The sequence below is a fragment of the Anomaloglossus baeobatrachus genome, chromosome 1, assembly GCF_048569485.1.
Source record: "Anomaloglossus baeobatrachus isolate aAnoBae1 chromosome 1, aAnoBae1.hap1, whole genome shotgun sequence".
Classification (NCBI taxonomy): Eukaryota; Metazoa; Chordata; class Amphibia; order Anura; family Aromobatidae; genus Anomaloglossus; species Anomaloglossus baeobatrachus.
Genome location: NC_134353.1, coordinates 598056885 through 598078465, shown reverse-complemented (window position 1 = coordinate 598078465; position 21581 = coordinate 598056885). Strand labels below are relative to the sequence as shown.

The 21581-nt window shown below is 46.3% G+C and overlaps 1 protein-coding gene across 1 annotated transcript in view; it reads left to right on the top strand.

Annotated features, from left to right (window-relative positions):
• LOC142245459 (guanine nucleotide-binding protein subunit alpha-14) overlaps window positions 1–21581 on the top strand; it is a 214851-nt gene that overhangs the window by 115286 nt on the left and 77984 nt on the right. The gene's annotated exons all lie outside the window — the stretch shown is intronic.

Below are 21581 nucleotides of genomic sequence, written 5' to 3'. Positions count from 1 at the left end.
CCTCAACTTTAATATTTGGTTGCACACCCTTTGGAATGAATAACTGCAATCAATCACTTCCTGTAACCATCAGTAAGCTTCTTCCACCCCCTTTACTGGAATTTTGGACCACTCTTCCTTTATAAACTGCTCCAGGTCTCATATGTGAATGCGCCTTCTCCCAACAGCAATTTCAAGATCTCTCCACTGGGGTTTAATGATATTTAGATCCAGACTCATTACTGCCACTTCAGAACTTTCCAGTGCTTTGTTTCTCTCCGTTTGAGTGCTTCTTGAAGTATGTTTGGGGTCATTGCCCTGCTGGAAGTTCCATGATCTAGTAACCAAACACAGCTTTCTGACACTGGGCACTACATTGCAACCAAAAATCCTTTGGTAATCTTCATATTTCATGATGTCTTGAACACAGTCAAGGCACCCAGTACCAGAGGCAGCAAAAAACCCCTCAAAACATCTTTGAACCTCCACCATATTTAACTGGAGGTACTGTTATTTTCTTTGTAGGCCTCATTCAGTTTTTGGTAAACAGTACGGTGTTGTGCTTTACCAAAAAGCTCCAGCTTGGCCTCATCTGTCTACAAGACACTTTTTCAGAATAATTTCCGCTTGTCACATACATCTTGGCAAACTGCAATCTAGCTTTTTTTATTTCTGTGTCAGCAGTGGGGTCTTCCTGGCTCTCTGGACATTTCTGCCATAGTATTTCATGTCATTCAAATGTCAAATGATAGTTTGCGCTTAAACTGATGCACCCTGAGCCTGCAGGACATCTTGAATTCCTTTTGACTTTGATTAGGGCTTCCTATTCACCATTAAGACTGTCCTGCATTGCAACCTTTCATCAGTTTTTCTTTGCCATCCTTGACCAGGGAGCTTAGCTACAGTGCCATCGGTTTTAAATTTCTTGATTATGTTGTACACAGGGGGGCAAAGGAAAATGTAAGATCTTTTGGATATAAACGTGTAACCTTGAGGTTGTTGTTTTTAAACAATTTTGGTTCTCGAGTCCACTCAGTTTTCTTCGCTTATTGTTCTCCGTGCTTAGTGTGGCGCAGATGCAAAATGCAAAAATTGAGTCAACGTCTCCCTTTTTTATCTGATTTCTGGTGTGATTTTCATATTGCCCACATCTGTCACTTGCCACAGGTGAGTTTGAATGAGCATCACATGCTTGAAACAAAGTTGCGTACCCACAGTTTTGGAAAGGTGCCAACAATTTATTCGCGCCAAATTTTGGGGTTGTGTGATTGGAATAATTTTCTGGGAGAAATACTTCATTTTCTGAAACAATTTCATGGGTGCTAACCCTTTTGGTCATGAATGGACATGGTATTAGCTTGGGGTGTAAAATCCTGATGACCGGTTCTCTTTTAGCAGAGTGCTTTATTTCATCTCCTTGTATTATCTTTTAGTTGTTTGGATTCAATAATTAATCTTTGACTCTCTTAACTGTAGACAAAAAGGTCTTCATGGGAAATTTTAAATGCTCCATATAGTTTATGTATATGTTGGTAGATTTACGAAGATTTCTTGTCTATTTGACCGTCACATCAGCTATGTTTTATTCATACATATGCACCAAAAACGCAGGAAAAAAACCCTGTGGGAACAGACCTGCGGATTTTTGACCTCACATTCACTTATATTGGCAAAATCCACAGGTAAATCCACAGGAATAATTGACATGCTGCAGATTTTTCTGCAGGAAAATCCGCACTATTTCCGCAGCGGAAAAAAACGCAGCATGGGCACAAGACTTCAAAAATCACATAGAAATAGCCGTGGACTCGCTGTACTGCGGATTTTCGAGAAATCCGTGGCAAATCCGCGGAAAAAAAAGTGGCAAATTGCGCGATAAATCCGCAGCGTGGGCACTAGGCCTTATTTTTGAGCTTTTTCTCTTCTTTACTTCCTTTAGATCTCTGCTGCATGTTACATCTCAATGCCCTCATAATAATAGATGGAAGTCTCCCATAATCTCACGATTTTGGTGTTACTGGTTGACCATCTGATGTGATGGGGAACACCTTCATTCTCCTCCAACAAAATACATTTTGCTACAAAAGGATCCGGCAGTTGTAACCTAATTGTCTACTTATTTTGCTTTCAGAGAAGTTAAACCTTTATCAGAGGGGTTTGTGAAAACACATGAATGCTTGGTCAAGCACTTGTGTAGGGGGGAGGCGGTGAAGCTTTTGTCATACGAACATTCAACTGTTAGCTATTTAATGATGTAATCACCAACTTTACTGTCCTCCACTGTTAACCTGTTTGATATAATTTGTATGTTGTCTGTGATTTTTAATTTTAAACTTTTAACAATAAAAAGTGAAGCATCACTATGGTTTAAGTGATTTAAAAAAGGGATTGTCCTTGCATACTGAATATTAAACTCTTGTAATCTTTGGAAGAAAATTCGTAATTTACTTGGTGATAAAATTGTGCTTTGTTCCTGAGCAGTCACATGTGGTAGGTCTGTTCAAAGCTCCTAGTACAAAGATTTCCTGTCTGCTTTGTAAGGAACATAGCTAGTCACTCAGGCTAAACCCTGCCTACAGGGGGCGGGGCTCAGCTGGAGCTTGATAATGATGTCATAGGGGCGTGGCCTGTGAATCTGCCTCTATACAGGGAGGGAGGAAGCAAAAATAGGAGCATGAAGCAGCTCATCCGACTCTGCTACCCTACAATAGAAAACTACCGGTTCTCAGCTGCCCTCCTGCTCTACAGCCTCTCACCATAACTGCCCTCTATCGAAATCTATTGTCCACAGCACAGATGCACAAACTGCTGTGGAGGTTATGTAGAAGGTCTGTAGTGGAGAGTGACGGGCAGTGCTGTGCATGAGATAGAGGGTGACTCCTTTTTTATTTATTTTATTTTTTTTTTACTATGTTGAGACTGTATTGCAGTGTCTAGAAGATAGCCTGAGTGCGGGGTAAAGATCAGCAGACCACTCGATGCAGTGAGGGTGGGTGTTAATGATGTATGTGGTGCAATGAATCATGGTACTTGTAGTCTGGATGGACGGCGGGAGTGCTGGCAGGAAGCCCAGTGCATAAACCATAAACTGCTCTGATGCTTGTAGGGGAGCTCGAAATGTAACATAAAGGCAATGGGGGTGTCGCTTGGATCACTAAAGGCAACGGGGGCGTCACTTGGATCACTATAGGGACAGCAAAAAGTGTTTTTATGCCCGGAGACCCCTTTAACGTTTGGTATGTGGTAACATGACAATAAAGAAATCCAATTACTAGATATTGCCGCTTTTACATGCAAGAGGAATCCATTACATTATACAATAGGCTATCATCCTAAAATAGTGCAGGTCATATTTTATATCAATATAGTAAGAGTGGTCCAAAATCAAAGGAAAAAGGCATTTTTGAATATTTCTACTTCTACATTATAGATCAGACCTATTTCTCCTCTGCATACACTTTGGTGTTCTTAGATTACATGAATATTTGTTTTCAGCACAGCATTAATGCTCCGTACCTGTGTAAAGTTTTGGCACAAGGTGAGGTGTTGCCGATTTCTAAAGGTTTTAATAGTATCTGAAAAGTATCTGTTTTGCTTTTGCATGAGAGTATAATTCTGATTTCAGCTCTGCGTTTTATTTGCTTACTAGAGAGGTAACAGGCGGCACTAGAGAGTGATCTTGTGACAGGTACCACCTGTCATTTCTCCTGCCTAGATGTGACTTCTGTGCCGATACAATACGCATGTAGAGAGATCACCGGGTGAATTGTGTTTCTCACAGTTTGGACAGAGGTGCCCTTATAATGTAAGGACCCTGTTTATTTCGGCAACTGCAAAGGTGAACCTGCTGGAGAAGGAAGATTTGTGAGTTTGCCAATGGGTAATACAAAACTGTGCTCTTTGTGGAACTTGGGAGTCCTATGGTATCCGTCTTTTGTGATTTCTCATTAGTGCAAAATACAATTAAAAATGCCACTTGAAATCTAGAAAGTAAATACAAAATTGGCTAAAAATCAAGTCAAACTGTTGTCCTTTATAATGATTTGAAAGAAACGGTAGATTTTAGCACGAAGAACAGGTACTGGTCTTCATTTGTTTTATACTGGACAACCCCTTTTTATCCCCTATGCAAGGAATATGTGGTAACTTGTTGATTGGTATGTGGCCCACCACTGGGATCAGCGTTGATCAGTAGAAGGGAAGTTATGAAATTATGGAAATCACAGGATCGGTAGACCTGTTAATGATCTGGAAATGATGGGAATGACATTTTCACACACCTCCTTAAATTATTCAGTATCGAGTATGAGTACCCCGCGCAGAAATACACGCACTTGCATTCCTTCGCAAGCTATCTGTGAGGTTACTAATGGTTTCTACACTTGGGCACTAAAATTGGTTACCAATGATGTCCCCAATGTGCTCGACTGGAGACAAGTACGGAGACATTAAAGACTATGGTAGCACATTTAGCCCATGTAGGCTGCTCACAGGACTATGAGCAACATTAAGACTGGCATCAGGTTGAAAAACAGCTGGTACATTTTCATGTTACATCGTTGAGTCTTCATGGCACTGCCAACGTGGTCTCCAGATGAGTCTCTGGCTATCAGTGCATCGAAGACCAAAGTGGGACTGATTGCAGTAAAGGATAGACCATGATAGCCTGGCATGAGGTCAATGGAATATCTAGCTGGATGTCTGGCTTGTAGCCCATGTTCTGCCAATACCTTTTGATGGTTTGTGTAGATACTGCTTCATGCCTTACACTTGGTATGTGACTTCTAATTTAACGTGCAGTATTGAATGGATCACTACATGCCGTTCTTCGATTCTGATGAGACTATATGGGCAATAGCATGAAGAGGCCTTTTGCAAAGAAGGGATTATGATGTAGGGTGACAATGTACCGTAGCTGGACCCCTCTAGTCTTCAATCCAGTTGGGTGGTACATTTAATCGATGGTCTAACCATTGGTACGGGGGCTTTTCCAAAGTGTACATTTGGCAGTTTTTCTACTCCACAATGTCAGGTCACATGTTGCTAGTGCTATTCTGAGCAGTTTGTGTGGCCTAAATGTGCTACCATGGTCTGCATCATCTCCAGACTTGTCTTCCATCAAGCATATCTGGGAAGTCATTGCTTGGCAATTGCCAGCAGCGGATCTTTATGATTTGCATGTGTGGCAAACCAGTCCATAGACAACCATACTATTTGTGTATTTCAGAACATGACACTCATAATAGATCGTGAATAAATCGAAATGTTTTGAACATTTGTTTCCATTTTTTTGTATACCATTAACATGTCTGTCCATCCTGTGATGTTCATAATTTTCCTTCTTTGTGTTACATTTATAGACACTCAACACTGAAAATGCATTTGGGGTTTTCCTCCTCCATTGGATATAAAATGTGACCAAATCTCACATTTAATTTCAAAGTTCAAAGATCCTGGAAGTTCATTGTAAGTGACAATCTACCATAATCTGGTATGAGTAAAATCCAGAAATGCATTTCCTATAGGCACGGAAGCACTAATGCTGGCACTTTGCAGCAGGAGTCATTCTGGCGATAACATTAGTTTGTGTCTATTGCTGTAGCCAGCTCATGCATACTTTTGCAATGGTTTGTTTAATTAAAAAAGTGGATGCTGAACATCACTGTCATTTTTGGTGGTAATTTATGGAACAAGAAGTGTATGGATTGGAGCCATGCCTTGAATGGTGCCCGCGGCTAAGTGAAGTGTTGGGTTTATTGTTGCCTGGAGCATCTCTAAAACGGCAATTTGTGCTGGGGGTGGATTTACATGACCGCTGAACTATTGGGCCAGTCACATTCGCAACTTGGTGTACTTGTTCACGTATTGGTGGGGTGCTGGAGCTGCGTGTAATTGTACGCACCATTGTTGTATGGAAAATAGATAAGAATACTGCATTCCACCATTACTGATATGGTGGTTGTAAATTAAATTTTCCCTCCACATTCAAGACTCTGTTTGGGATTGTGTTTTAGATCCCCAAAAATTCGGATTCAGACTAAAAGCTGATGGGGCCATTGACTACAATGAGGCAAATGTCTGAACTCTGCTGGGTCTCTTTTTCGGTGATTATCAGTCTCATTCTGCGGATACATTGGCACAGTCTACTACATTGTGTCCCTGAAAAAAACAAGAACATTTCTAAAAAGAGGTTAAAATAAGACCAAATATACAGACTTTGGACTCAATTTGCCTCATTGTACTCAATGGCTAAAGGTTTCTGCCTGATACAGGCTTTTGGGGGATGCAGATGGAATAGCCAACGGTCTTAATTGTGGAGGCTGAACGCAGTGTGATATTAGCCTGTGCTGTGTAGGGAAATGTTTCCAAGTTTACTATTGCTGATTAAACACTGATTTTATCAAAATTACACCAAGCAACCAAGTAAGTGACACTGGAATCAGGATCTCTACCCATACATCGTTCTGCTCTCAGATTGTGGCAAAAACCTGGTGACAGATTCCCTTTTAAAGTGGATTTCTATTCAAAATGTTTGTCATAATTCTGATTTAGACCATTAGGGACAGATCGAAGAAGACTTTTTTTTTTTTATGGCTATTAACAGGCCTTTCACAAATGCCTAGTCAGTGTGCCCACTTAATGCACACTGAGACAAATTTTTAGACTGCGTTTTGGTGTCTGCCTGCAGAAAACTTATATGCCCAAAAATAGTTCAAAACATAGACAGGCTAACGAGGTCTACTCCATTACAGTCAATGGCCCTGTTGGCGCATGCATCCGAAACACGTTTTGCGAAGTGGGGGAGGGGTGGTTCGGACAGATGCCCCGACGGGACCACTAAACGTAAGGCAAAACGCAGTGTGAAGTAGCAGTTCTTTCAGGGCCGCTCTTAATAATTTCATGCATATGCACTGGCAGTCGCGGAGTTTGTTATTGGTTGCAGTCAGACCGCGCTCCCACCCAGTGTGAAAGAGTCTGTGATTAGTTGGAATCACAGATGCTGTGTGTGTCAGTATCGTAGTGTAAATATTTGGCTTTGGGTCCACCCATATTATGATGCCCATTGCAGATAAAGCATATAGCTACAGACTACAGCCTCCAGCTGTGTGCTTATCTTGGCTATCTATCATAAGAGGCACCTGTATTCTTTTTTTTTTTTTTTTAATTTTACTTTAATTAAAAGACAAAATTGTGTGTGGTTCCCCCCCCCCCCCCCCATTTTGATACCCAGCCATGATAAACCCAACAGCCGTGTGCTAGTATTCTCACGCTGGGAAGGCCAACGCTTATTGTCACCTCCCCCTCCCCCAGCCTAAAAATAGCAGTCTGCAGCTGCCCAAAATTGTCAATCAGTTTGATGCGACAATCCCGTCACTTTACCTAGCTCATCCCGATCGCCCTGGTGCGCTGGCAATCGGGGTAATAAGGGGTTAATGACAGCTCACAGTGGCCACTAGGCCCTAGATTAGTAATGGGAGTCGTCTAGGGGACCCCCCATTAATAATACTGTAAGTGAAAAGAAAAACACAAACGCCGAAAAAATCCTTTATTTGAATTAAAATACAAAAAAAACTCAGCCTCTTTCACCCCTTTATTAACCCCAAACACCCAGTTCGATGTAATCCACACGAGGTCCCACGACTATTCCGCCTCTGCTACATACATACTGAAGGCACAGCGCGCGGACACAGAGCATGTCCGCTCGCTGTGGGCTTCAGGCAGAGACCGACCATCAGCAGTGAGCACTAACATTACCAAGTTCATTTGCGGTCACAGGTGGGGTACCCTGGGAACCTCCAGCTTTGACCGCAAATAAACTTAGTGACGTCACCACTCATTGCTGAGGCTCAGTAAGTCTCTGCCTGAAACCCACAGTGTGTGGACAGCTGCAAGCAGTCATTAACCCCTTATATTCCTCGATTGCCATTGCACCAGGGCAATCGTGATGAGCCAAGTAAAATGCCGGGATTGTCGACTCTAACGGATGCGACAATTCTGGGTGGCTGCAAGCTGCTACTTTTTAGGCTTGGGGGGGAGGGGGCCCTAACAACCAAGGGCCTCCTCAGCTTGAGAATAACAGCCCCCAGCTGTCGGGCTCATCAGGGCTGGGTTTCAAAACTGGGGTGGACCCTGCACCATTATTAAAGTTATGAGCGGCCCCAGAAGTAGTATTAGTGCCGCGTATGAGACTGACTAAAGCAAGCGCATTATACTTTATTTTCATTTTTTTTTTTTTTTTTTAAATGTATATTATTACCCGGGTGGCCGGATCCAGATAGTTACTCGGAGTTCCCCGAGAACTCTGGTCCTGGGATTGGTACACGGGTACACAGATACCCGAGCAGATCTGGACTTTTGAAGACCAGGTTTGCCCATCACTAGAGTCAACCAATTGATTTTCCCAACCTTTCTGTTTGGTTGTAGCCTTTTATTACTTTCCAGTTAAAGCTATGTACAATCCACTACAAGTCTATGCTCTTCCTGCATCAGAAATTGAAAAGCTGCAGATATATGCGCTGCTGGATCATGGGGGACAGTTTTTGCTGCATGAGGATATTTGTTTAAACCTCATTTACTTGCTGCTGCTGTTTTCTTGCAGATTTTACATCAGTTACATCAATAACAATGTGCCATTTCTACAATCCGTTTCTGAGAAGCGGAGTCAAAAGTACCCACCATTATGGCTAACCTTACTGTTACACTTTCGAAAAAAATGGCTGGCCACAATGAAGCCGAAAACTCTGTTCTGTGAGTAGAGCAAACATTTCCAAAGGTTGCTGGGGAGCCTTTATTGCCTTCTGATATAGCAGGAGGTCTATTATATTAACAGCTGCGCAGATTGTTGCTTGTATGGTGTTAAATTACAGTCAGATCTGTTCATGTGTAACCAAACATGACTAGTGTTATTTTAACAAGCATTTACGAGATTTTCTGAATTTGCCTACCTTCTTAAGGTACTGTGGAAAGCTTGGTTTTAGCGATTTGGATAACAAATGCAAGCACTAATTCTATCATCCTGCTATTGTTCCCGGCTTCAGTACACGGTGACACTGGAGTATGAGGCACAAGGAAGCAGTAAAATATTACAACTGATAGGTAAATAATGGCAAATGGGACCATTCGGGCAGACAAGGTGAGCAGTTTGTGAGTTGGTCACATCCGTAAAATAAAAATATTGGTAGTAATACAATGTTTGGAAACCACAAACGAAATCTGTTCTATTATATTGAATTGGTGAAGTCAAATAATGTAATAAATGAAATAGGATAGCAGGAACTGCTGGGGGTTAAGGGGTGGCCATAAGCGCATTCTCCAGCTGTTAACAACCTCAAAAATGCTCCAAACCTCGTTTGGATATTACCACTATGCACGTACGTTGTCAGCATAACAAAATAGAAAAACAATATATGACTTGTAATGTGAGATCTGCCATAATGAGGCCATCGACTAGTCGAAAGGGCGTTGGTTTCCTTGGCTAGTCTGCCCCCTTAGCATGTTGGTATGCCCTTATGGGTGTAGTAACATGCTAATGAATGCACCCTGCACTGTGGATTCCAATCCCCAGCTGCCTAGTTGTACCTGGCTGGACTCAAAAATTCGGCGAAGCCCACATCATTTTTTTTTTTTTTTAATTATTTCATGAAATTCATGAAAAAAAAGGGCTTCTCTATATTTTTGGTTCCCAGCCGGGTACAACTAGGCAGCTTGGGGTTGGGGGCAGCCCGTAGCTGCCTGCTGTACCTGGCTAGCATACCAAAAGATGGCGAAGCCCACGTCATTTTCTTAAAGTTTTCAGGGAAAAACCTTTATAAAAAAAAAAAAAAATGCTTCCCTGAATTTCTATTGCCAGTGAAAGAAACACCAAGCAGCAGGGGCTAGCAGCCAGTAGCTGCTTTGGTTACCCTTAGCAATAGAAAATGCAGCGGGAGCCCACAAACAATGTGATTTTTTTTTTTTTTTTTTTTTTTTTTTTTTTTTTTAAAAAAAAAAAATCGGCATGGGCTTCGCCCATCAAGCACCAGAGCATTTTACTGCTCATTCATCCCAAGTAATCAGATGACTCCAGTGTCGGCCGATTACTTGTTCTGTGTCCCCCTGCATCCATCGCAGCGTGTACGGGCTGTGAGGTCACCTGAGTTCAGTCCAGCACTGGAGTCAGCTGATCTGAACTCAGCTGAACTCCAGCCTGCACATGCTGTGATGGATGCAGGGGGAAACAGAACAAGTAAGGTCTAAGCCACATGGCGAGAAAAACAGTGCGAGTGGAGTGCGATTAAAACATCGCATTCCACTCGGACCAGTATTAGCCTGTGTGTTAGCGCACATGAGTGATTATTTTCTCAGCCCTAATTGGACCGAGAAAACAATAGCAGCATGCTGCGACTGTAATGCAAGACTCTCTCTTTTACCCATTCAAGTGTATGGGGTGAGAGAAAAATCGCACTGCACTTGCGGTACATCGGTGGACTACGGAGGAGAGAGGGAGAGAAATCCCTCCCACCCTTCAGTGCTGGCCCACCCCTCGAGTGCTGGACCGCCCCTCGCAGCTGAGGTCTGCTCGCACAGTCGGACCTCAGTCGCAGGGACACACGCATGACACTCGGCTCTGCTGTACTGAGCGTGAGCCGAGTGTAATGCGAGGGGATCGCAGTAATCCCCGTGTGGCCCCAGCCTAGAAAGATGAATGAATGAATAGAGGGCTGGATAGATAGATGAGAAAGACATATATAATGTCCCACCCCCATGCATATTCTAAGCTGGCACCCTTTTGTGACTTTCATGTGGCATTAAGGTGCTTAGTCTTGTATTTAGCCAAAAATAAATAATTAAAAAAAAATGACATGCGGTCCCCCTATCTTTTGTAGCCAGCTAGGGTAAAGCAAACTGCTGCAGCCTGCAAACCAAAGCTGGCAGCTTCACCTTGGCTGGTAATCCAAAACAGAGGGCACCCCACGCTGTTATTTTAAATTAAATAATTTAAAACAAAAAACATGGGGTCCCCCGAAATTGGATCACCAGCCAAGGTAAAGCAGACAGCTGTGGTCTGGTATTCTCAGACTAGGGAGGTTCACCATTATTGGACACTCCCCAGCCTAAAAATAGCAGGCTGCAGCCGCCCCAGAAGTAGCGCATCCATTAGATGCACCAGTCCTGGTGCTTTTCCCAGCTCATCCCGTTGCCCTGGTGCGGTGGCAAACTGGGTAATATATGGGGTTACTACCAGATGTGTAATGTCACCTGGCATCAAGCCCTGGAGTTAGTGATGTCAGGCGTGTATCAGATACCCGACATAACCAACCCAGGCAGTAATAAAAAAAAAAAAAAGACAACAAACACATTTTTATTTGAAAAAAACACTCCCCAACACATTCCCTCTTTCACCAGTTTATTAGAAAGAAAAACAAATCCAGGTCTGGTGTAATACAAGGGGGTCCCACGACGATCCATACCATAGTCAATGTCCCAGTCAATGAAGAACAGAATGTTCCCTATTTGCTGGGAGAGCCGTGCAGTGACCTGAGCTAACATCAATAGGTCAGCCCAGGTCACTGCAGGGCATGACGAGTGCTGCTGTCAGGAGGTTAGCGAGGCATATTACCTGCGATGATCGCTGAACTCCTGACAGCAGCGCTGTCACTGAGTTCAATGACCACCGCCTTCACAAACCAAGTATCGCGAGCGGCCCGTGACGTCACCACTAGTCACAGTCTCTGGTCGACAACGAGAGGTGATGTGACAAGCGGCGGGCATAGAAGGCAGTGACTATCGCTGACGTCAGGAGGGCAGGACTTCATCACCGTAGGTAATGAACTTACTAACCTCCTGACGGTAGCGCTTGTCATCCCCGCGGCTGCTGACACTGCAGTGCGGGCCGCAGCTGACACTGCTGAGCGGGCAGCCGCGGGTCTGGGGCTGGAGCGGGACACTAACTGCACGGGTACCCGACGGAAGTCACACGGAAGTGTTTCTGCGTTGCTTCCGGGAATTTTGTGGACCCATTGACTTGTATTGAGTCACGGTTCATTATTACGGAACAGAATAGGACATGTTCCATAATAACGGAGCGGACATACGTCATCCGATGTTTTTTTTCGTAGGATCGGATGCACATGGAAGTGCTACCGTGTGCCATCTGATCCTACACAAAAGACATTGAAAAGATGGTCCTGTCTGTCTGTGCCGCAAAAAACAGGAACTGACCAGGACAAACGGAGTGGTCATGTGAATGAGCCCACCTGCAGCCATTGCAGCGTGTGCGGGCTGTGAGATCAGGAGTCAGCGGACTCCAGTGCCGGCCGATTAAATTCTGTGTCCCGCTGCAGAAGGATCCGGTAAAATAACGGTTGCATACGCTGCACATTTAATCCACAGGATCCGGTCATATGCGGTTTGCGGATGATACGGACGACACACAGACTAGGCAAGAGGGAAAAAAAGCAATCTCATGACCCCTTCACTTTTTTTTTTCCCCAATTATTTTTTTCACATGTTGCGCCGGATAATGATCATCATTTCTTCTCTCAGTGCATCCACACAGGGAAGAGGCAGGGAGAGGAGGCTTTGGGTGGAGAGGAGAGTGGGGTGTTACACACAGTGGGTGTGTTAGATAAGCTAGACACCGCCCTAGAGTCACAAAGAGTTCTGGGACTTGTAGGAACTGAACACAGGAAGTCAGAGGAGAGATTAACCCCATCAGAGCTGGAGCCAGCAATGAGCATGTTCTGCTAGTGCACAATAAAAGGTAATTTTGCTGAAAAAACATAATAGATGTGTAGAGAGGCTCATATTAGCAAGATTTATAAAAAAAAAAAAAAATCAGTTTTGGTAACTGGACAACTTCTTTAATGATGATTTTGGTAATGTATATATTTACATATGTCAGTTCCTTCAGTTTAGCCTTCCGTGCCCCATCCCCAGGCCTGTATGCTGCATCTGCTCCTCTCATGTAGGGTAGATATGAGTCTTGGTTGGTGCAAGATAAGGTCTTGTGCTCCATACCCCCAGCCTGGGGAACTTTAACCCTATCTATCAATGAGTACTGTGCTGATTCTGGCTGGAAGCACTGACCGGTAGACTCTCTGGATAATGGGGCCACTGACCTTTTGGTGTTGCCATTGGATGATACTTTGTGAGGTGAATATATTCCATTGATTTTGTCATATCGAGAGACAAAACTTCCTGCGTTCATTGTAGATCATCCTATAGCCCAGTGTTGATGAACGTGAGCTTCTGTCATTGTCCTGTGATATGGTCTGTTACTCTGGAGGGCATGTGATGATGGGTGTCTATGGGAAGGAAAAGGAAGAGTGTGTTCTGTATGGACATCCTGTGTATTATAGCAACCTCCTCGTCTGCCGCTGCTTCTAGACCGGCAAAGCGATATACTGAGTGAATTAGTACAGGTAAAGTGCTACTAAATGATATCATGCAAAGTCTAATATTAGATGGAATCCTTTCCAATAAAATGTCCACCCAATGTGTCCACTACCAGGGAGAATTTTGTTTTAAAGCCCTTTTTCTTTGGATAGTTAATAGCAGGAATCGTTACTGCTGTGGAATCAGAGGCCTTGGGTGATGTGACCTCCAGGGGGCTCGGTGATAAGTCTGCATCTACACCCAGAAAGGCCTGGTTAACACAAGCATATGCAAAATCATCTGTTTTACATCCAGAAAAAAAATAATTTTGCACACCTATTATCATCCATATGCCATAAGTGTCTGTTTTTGTACAGTTGGGTCCAGAAATATTTGGACAGTGACATGCATTTTACCAAAACATTTTCAATATTCAGTTATGTAATCATTATGCATTTTTAAGTGCCTATTCTCAGCTTTAATTTGAGGTTATTCAGATCCTAATTGGAGTAAGGGTTTAGAAATTACAGCTCTTTAAGAAGTAGCTGCCTCTTTTTAAGGGACCAAAAGTAATTGATAATTTATCTCAAAAGCTCTTTAATGAGCTGTGTGGGCTATTCCCTCATTAATCCATCAATTAAGCAGATAAAAGGTCTGGAGCTGATTCCAGGGGTGGCATTTGCTTTTGAAAGCTGTTGTAAACCCATAACATGCAGTCAAGAGTTCTCAATGGAGGAGAAACAGAACATCATTGGGCTGAAAAAAAATAGTCAGAGATATAGTAGAAATGTTAGGGGTAGCAAAATAAAGTTTGGTGTATCCTAGAAGAAAAATTGGCACTCTGGAGAGCTTGCAAACTGAAAGAGGCCTTGATGTCCAAGGAAGACAATACTAGTGGATGATCACAGAATTTTTTCCTTAGTGAAGGAAAACCCCTTCACAACATTCATCCAAGAGATGAACACTCTCAAGAAAGTAGGTGTTTCAGTATCTAAGTCTACCATAAAGAGAAGACTTCCTGATTGCAAATACAAGAGGCTTCACCACAAGGTGCAAACCATCAATCAGCCTTAAAAATAGAACGTCCAGATTAGACTTTGCCAAATTAAATCTAAAGAAGCCAGCCCATTTCTAGAAAAAACGAAGATCAACTTGTGCCAGAATGATGGGAAGAAAAAAGGTATGCAGCAGGCTTGGCACGGCTCATGATTCAAAGCACACCACATCATCTGTAAAACATGGTGGAGACAGTGTAATGGCTGGGCATGCATGGCTTCCAATGGCCCTGGGTCACTAGTGTTTATGATGTGACTGAAGACAGAAGCAGATGGATGAATTCCGAAGTGTACAGGATTATACGTTCTGCTCAGATTCAACCAAATGTAGCCAAGGTTGTTTGGATGGTGCTTCATAGTACTGATTAACAATGACCCAAAACATACTGTGAAAGCAACCTAGGAGTTTATTAAGGCAAAGAAGTGTAATATTATTCAATGAACAAATCAATCACAAGATCTCAATGCATTTCACGTATTGTATTTAACACAAAACTTTAAGGCAGAAAGACCAACAAACAATCAACATCTGAAGTCAGCTGCAGTAAAGGCCCAGCAAAGCATCAGAAAGGAGGAAACCCAGCATTTGGTGACATCCATGGCTTCCAGACTTCAGGCAGTCATTGCCTGTAAAGGATTCTCTCTGAAGGATTTAAAATGAACATTTCTTATAGTAAAGTAAAATTGTCCAATTGCTTTTGAGCCCCTGAATGAGGAGGCTTTGTTAGATAAATGCTGCAATTTGTAAATGTTTCGCAGGATGTTTTTGTTCAACCCTTTAATTAAGCCTGAAAGTCTCCACTTCATTTGCATCTGAGCTGTTTAATTTTAATCTAAAAATAGTGGCATGAAGAAGCCAAATCCCGAAGATTTGGTCACTGTCCAAACATTTTTGGACCTAACTGTACATCTGTATGGCATCATAATTGTAATGTTCCGTGAAAAATGCATGACACGCAGATGGCAACCTGTAGGCGATCTGTTTTTTTACACACCCATTGACTTCTAATGGGCGAGTCTGATCCGAATACGGATCAAGGTATTGCATGCTTAGAGTTAAATTTTTAACACATAGACCATTGTTTTATGTGTAAAAATGTTCATGTGATCTATTGCATTGACTGACTTGCATTGGTCAGTGTGCTATCCATATGCTAGCGGTTGTATATCAGGACATTTAATCCGTTGGTCTGAATAAGCCCTTACAGTTAACCAATGTTTAAACCTATAAGCCCAGCGCGTGCCTTTCTCAGTACTCATCTGGATGACTTGATTAACGTTTTGCTCAGTGCAGCCAGTACTTACCCCTCACACTGGATGGGACGGGTATAGTGACAGTGACTAGTCCTTACTGCTGCTGTGGCGCCCCTGACCTGGTCAGGCACCACTGAGTACTGCACCCATGCTGGGGACAGTACAAAACAGGTAATCCAGAAGGCTGGCCGGGGTGTGACTACACAGGCGCATAGTGATCAGGTCTCACACATTTACCTTTGAGAGGACCCCTGGGGATCCCAGGAGGGGGCGAAGCCTCCATCTCCACTCGAGGGGTGTGGTAGAGAGCCTGGTTGCTAGGTGACGTAGGCAAGAACAGGAGAGGAGGGAAGAGTGAGCCGAAGACAGTTGAGTGGTGAAGTTCAGGGAGGGCAGAAGCAGACCCTGTAGCTCTACACAATTCTGACAACGTACGCGCAGTGACTACCGACGGGGGAGAACGGTCACCTGGTAGTGCTGCCCGAAATCCACACACGGCTAAAGAGAGAGCAACGGAGTGGAAAGTAAGGAGACTGTCAGGGTTATACCAGGCCCAAGCCAAACCTGCATGAGGGGGCACTTTACACCCCCAAGACAACACCACAGAGTCCGCAGCCACGTAGCCAAAGTTAGGGCCCATAGCTCACAGGAGGCAAGCAGCCGGAGTGACCTGGTCCAGGCTACAAGCAAACGGGCCAAAAGAAGGGGAGAGAGGCACCAGCAACTTCCCTGGGCGACCCCAGCAGGGCTTCAAGCAGGGGTTACCCCAAAACACAACGGGCTAAGGAAGGCGAGTTGGTAGCCACCCTCATAAGTCAGCCTGAAGGACACCTGGTTCCAGCCTGGTTCATCCCAGCTACGCCCGGGTTACTCACCCTGCCACCATCAGTGAGTAAAATCCCTGAAAGACATCCTGCTTGTGCGTGTGAGTCATTCTGCGACTTGTAGTTCCACACACCTACACGGGACCCTGGGGCATGCCTCACTCTCAGGAGGCTATTACAACTGACTGCACCTACTATCAGCCCCAGGCACCCCTAACCTGCAGTGGCGGTCCCCATTGACCGCAATTCTGAGAGTGGCGTCACGACAATCAAAATAGAGGATTTCCTACCTGTGACGAGATCCAGCCGCGTGGAGTCCCTGAAGGTAATGCACCGCTGCACCGACACCGAGCCTCGGGGCCCCACACATCTGGCGTCACGAACAGGATAAGGACTAGACCTGTTCAGACAGGTGACTATGTGCCTGGGCGGTCTGCTTGGAAAATTGGAAGCGCCGCCATATTGCCACCATGAAAAGCGCGCTGAAAAACAACAGCAGCCCGCGCTGGGAGAAGTTACCGCCCACGAAGAGGTGTGGCTACCCAGAGATCCCCTGCAGAGTCCTGACCTCGCAAGTGATGAGAGCGGAGGCGTTCAGAGACGTCGGGACAGAAAGGGAGCCATAAGCCTGCTGCTGGGAAAGGAGTTGCAGGAAGTGAAGGAATTGGCACTTCGGCTGCAAGAAGAAGTCAGAAGTCTGCTGCTGAGAGAAGACCTGGAGAACAGCGACGACGCGGTGAAGATGGCGTCTGAAGATAGGAGCCCAGAGCCGGGTTCCGCTGCCTGGTGGGCCCGGGAGCTTGCCCAGTTCAGTGACCGACTGGAGGCGAGGATCGTGCAGCAGATCAGAGAGGGACGCACGGAGCTTCTGGAGATGGCTGCGGCGGTTCAGGCCTACGAGGGGAGAGCCACGCGACGAGTGCCATACCGAGCGGCGACGACTCAGACCCCGATGATGCCACCGATGGGTGAGTCCAGTGTTGCCCCTGCCAGCGCGAGTGCCCCGACCCCTGCTGCCACGCCCGCGGTCCCTGAAGAGGCGCCCGGCGACGCTGAATCAGGCCGCAGCCGCGCCAGGTGCGGCCCGCCAAGCCCAGGCCGCCGCAACGATGCCCTGCCCGGCCCGCAAAGATCCGGCTGCCGCCGCGACCCTCATCCACGCCGCGGGTGTGACGCTGACCCAGGCCGCCGCCATGCTAGGCCCGGCCCGCCAAGACCCCACCGCAGCAGCGACGCTCGTCCGCGCCGCAAGTGAGGTGCTGAACCAGGCCGCAGCCACGTCAGGTGCGGCCCGCCAAGCCCAGATCGCTGCAGCGACGCCCAGCCCAGCCTGCACAGATCCCATCGCAGCTGCGACGCCAATTCAGGCCGCCGCAGCGAGGCCCTGCCCGGCCCGCCAAGAACCGGCCACAGTAGCGATGCCCGCTAAGACTCCAGCTGCGACCCTGATTGGGACTGCGACAGCGACGCTGATCCAGGCCGCCGCCATGTCAGGCGCGGCCCGCCAAGACCAGGCCGCCGCCATGTCAGGCGCGGCCCGCCAAGACAAGACTGTACCACTGTTTACCCCGGCCTGCAAGGCCAGAGCAGACACCGCTCCCCAGTCTAAGGAAGTCCCTGCTAGGAAGTCCCTGATAGGGGAGGACCCCGAATACTGGAAGCTGAAGGCTGACCTAGAGGCCCAGTTCCCACAGGAGATGGTGGACCGGTATCTGCTCCCTCCGCACACCCCCAGGAGGATTCCGGCAATATCCACGCCAAAAAGTCCATTGCCCTGGCCGGCTGATGAACACCCATCCCCAGCGCTGCCACAACAGGAGTGCTCAGAAGAACTAAGGGGGAGAGGAGAACAGAAGGCTGAGGAGCTGACCCCGGAGCCATCAGCAGTGGATCCATGCCCAGAGCCAGAGATGTTGCCATATTCCCGCTGGGATGAAGAGAGCCCGACACCCTCCGCTGAGGAAGATTTGTCCAGAAACCTCACCTGGGAGCCTGCAAGCAGTGAAGTAGCAACCCAGCAGAATCCAGCCCGCAAGACACGGCGCCGCAGCAGAACAAAGTTTTCCCCTGCACAGCAATCTCCGAATAGGAAGGATGAAGTAACAGCCAGAGACTTGGAAGAGAAACGGTCTTTAAGAAGAGCCAAATCACAGGTCAGAGGCCCACTTTGTCGTGGAGTAGTGGAAGACTTCAGCTTGAAGAGTGGATATGGTTTCATAGTTGCACCTGGCATGAAAGAAGGTATCTTTGTAAACAGAAGGGACGTTAGAGCCCATTTGCCTAGAGGACATCCAGGAAGAAACTTACAGATGGGAGACTCAGTGGAATTCACCATGCACCAAGGAGAACGTGGATGGTATGCACTAGATGTTACACCATGTCCCAGAAGTCCCTACAGAAACCCTACTGTCTCAACAGAAAAAGAAACAGATACAGAAGAAGAGGAAAGAAAAGACAAAGAACCCATTGATGAGACCACAACAGATGATGACAGAGATGGAGAAAGCAACAGGTGCCGCAGCCCTACAGGCCCAAGCCCTGGTAAGGAGGAATCTGTGTAAAGCATGTAAAGTACAGAAGTTAAAGTTTGAGGTTTTGCAACGTTTACATGTTCAAGAAATGTGCCCACATGAACTAATGTGAGAAACCCATGAACCTTAAGGCTATGAACTGGCTATAGCCACAAACTCTCGCAGTGTTTATAGTTACCCCAGAGGTACCACCACCAGAGCCAGCCTGTTTGGGGGCCTGGCTCGCCTGCAACCAGGGAGCATGCCTGTTTATGGGGCCTGGCTCTCCACCACAAACAGGGTACCTGGTCAGCACCAACTGTGGAGGCCGCCTCTACATCCTGCCAGAAGAGGCTGAAGGCGCGGCTCCACCAGGCCAGGTATACCCTGAAACCACCAGACCATGAAAGCCGCCTCTACATCCTGCCAGAAGTGGCTGAAGGCGCGGCCAACGGGAGAGGCAGATGGGAAGAAAGGTCTGGGGAAGCTGATGGCCCCGACCTGGTTACCAAAAGAAACCGGTGACCTGCCGCCTGAGAGGGTTTAGGGTGGGTTAACGGACTTGTGGGTGGAGGGTGGTGATGTATGGTACCTGATGGTTTTAAAAACGTTTTACCCTGTTTTACTGTTTTACGCATTTTAAAATGTTGTCTTGCAGCCCGAGGACGTGCTGGTGATAACTAAGGGGGAATGTGGCGCCCCTGACCTGGTCAGGCACCACTGAGTACTGCACCCATGCTGGGGACAGTACAAAACAGGTAATCCAGAAGGCTGACCGGGGTGTGACTACACAGGCGCATAGTGATCAGGTCTCACATATTTACCTTTGAGAGGACCCCTGGGGATCCCAGGAGGGGGCGAAGCCTCCATCTCCACTCGAGGGGTGTGGTAGAGAGCCTGGTTGCTAGGTGACGTAGGCAAGAACAGGAGAGGAGGGAAGAGTGAGCCGAAGACAGTTGAGTGGTGAAGTTCAGGGAGGGCAGAAGCAGACCCTGTAGCTCTACACAATTCTGACAACGTACGCGCAGTGACTACCGACGGGGGAGAACGGTCACCTGGTAGTGCTGCCCGAAATCCACACACGGCTAAAGAGAGAGCAACGGAGTGGAAAGTAAGGAGACTGTCAGGGAGATACCAGGCCCAACCGGGTAGCAGGTCCCAGTGCAGGGATAGATCCACATGTCCTTTGCCAAACCTGCATGAGGGGGCACTTTACACCCCCAAGACAACACCACAGAGTCCGCAGCCACGTAGCCAAAGTTAGGGCCCATAGCTCACAGGAGGCAAGCAGCCGGAGTGACCTGGTCCAGGCTACAAGCAAACGGGCCAAAAGAAGGGGAGAGAGGCACCAGCAACTTCCCTGGGCGACCCCAGCAGGGCTTCAAGCAGGGGTTACCCCAAAACACAACGGGCTAAGGAAGGCGAGTTGGTAGCCACCCTCATAAGTCAGCCTGAAGGACACCTGGTTCCAGCCTGGTTCATCCCAGCTACGCCCGGGTTACTCACCCTGCCACCATCAGTGAGTAAAATCCCTGAAAGACATCCTGCTTGTGCGTGTGAGTCATTCTGCGACTTGTAGTTCCACACACCTACACGGGACCCTGGGGCATGCCTCACTCTCAGGAGGCTATTACAACTGACTGCACCTACTATCAGCCCCAGGCACCCCTAACCTGCAGTGGCGGTCCCCATTGACCGCAATTCTGAGAGTGGCGTCACGACAATCAAAATAGAGGATTTCCTACCTGTGACGAGATCCAGCCGAGTGGAGTCCCTGAAGGTAATGCACCGCTGCACCGACACCGAGCCTCGGGGCCCCACACTGCCACCCAAGGGGGCTGTTAAGGACGCAGTGCGCTAGTATTAGGACTTCAATTTTCTATATATGCCCCCACCATAGGCTTTAGATATTTGGCTGTGGTTTTTTATTCTCCCTTTTTCCCTGATGGGAATGATAACTGTTTGGCAACCAGTCTGGTACCAGCCTCTTTCTCCATTTTAGCTTTTTTTTCCTTGACTTTTTCTGATAAACCATTTAATACAGAGGCTATATGAACTGTAACAGTGGATGCTCTTCTGCTTCCACAATTCTTGCATTGTACGGGCTTCAGCAGACTATAGTAGTACTTTAATAAGCAGCCTTGGATTTCTATATGTATATTAGCATGGCTTTAGCTGTAGAATTCCTATAACCTTATATAGCGCTATTTGCCTTTTTGAAGTGGTCCCCAAGAAGGTATGACTGCTTTAAATCAAACAAGTGATAGTGATCAGTTTAGCTGGTCACCGTCATATTTACATGACACGGGGAGATAGTGGGGCCTCGCTGAGATCCTGATTATGTAGCATGGCTTGTTCTCTAGTCATTCTGCTTGGCACCATAGACTGCACCACGACAAGTAATATATCTCTTCCCAGGAACGTCTTTGATTGCGATGATTTTATGTTTTGCTGGATCTTAATATATTGTAAATATTTTAATTATTTAAAGAGCTTCAGAATACAAGTTAAAGGCTGTGCCCACGGTAGTTTGTAGCTGCGGATATATCCGCAGGTACAGCCGCATGTTTCCCGCAGCTGCTCGCCAGCATCCGCAGCTATTT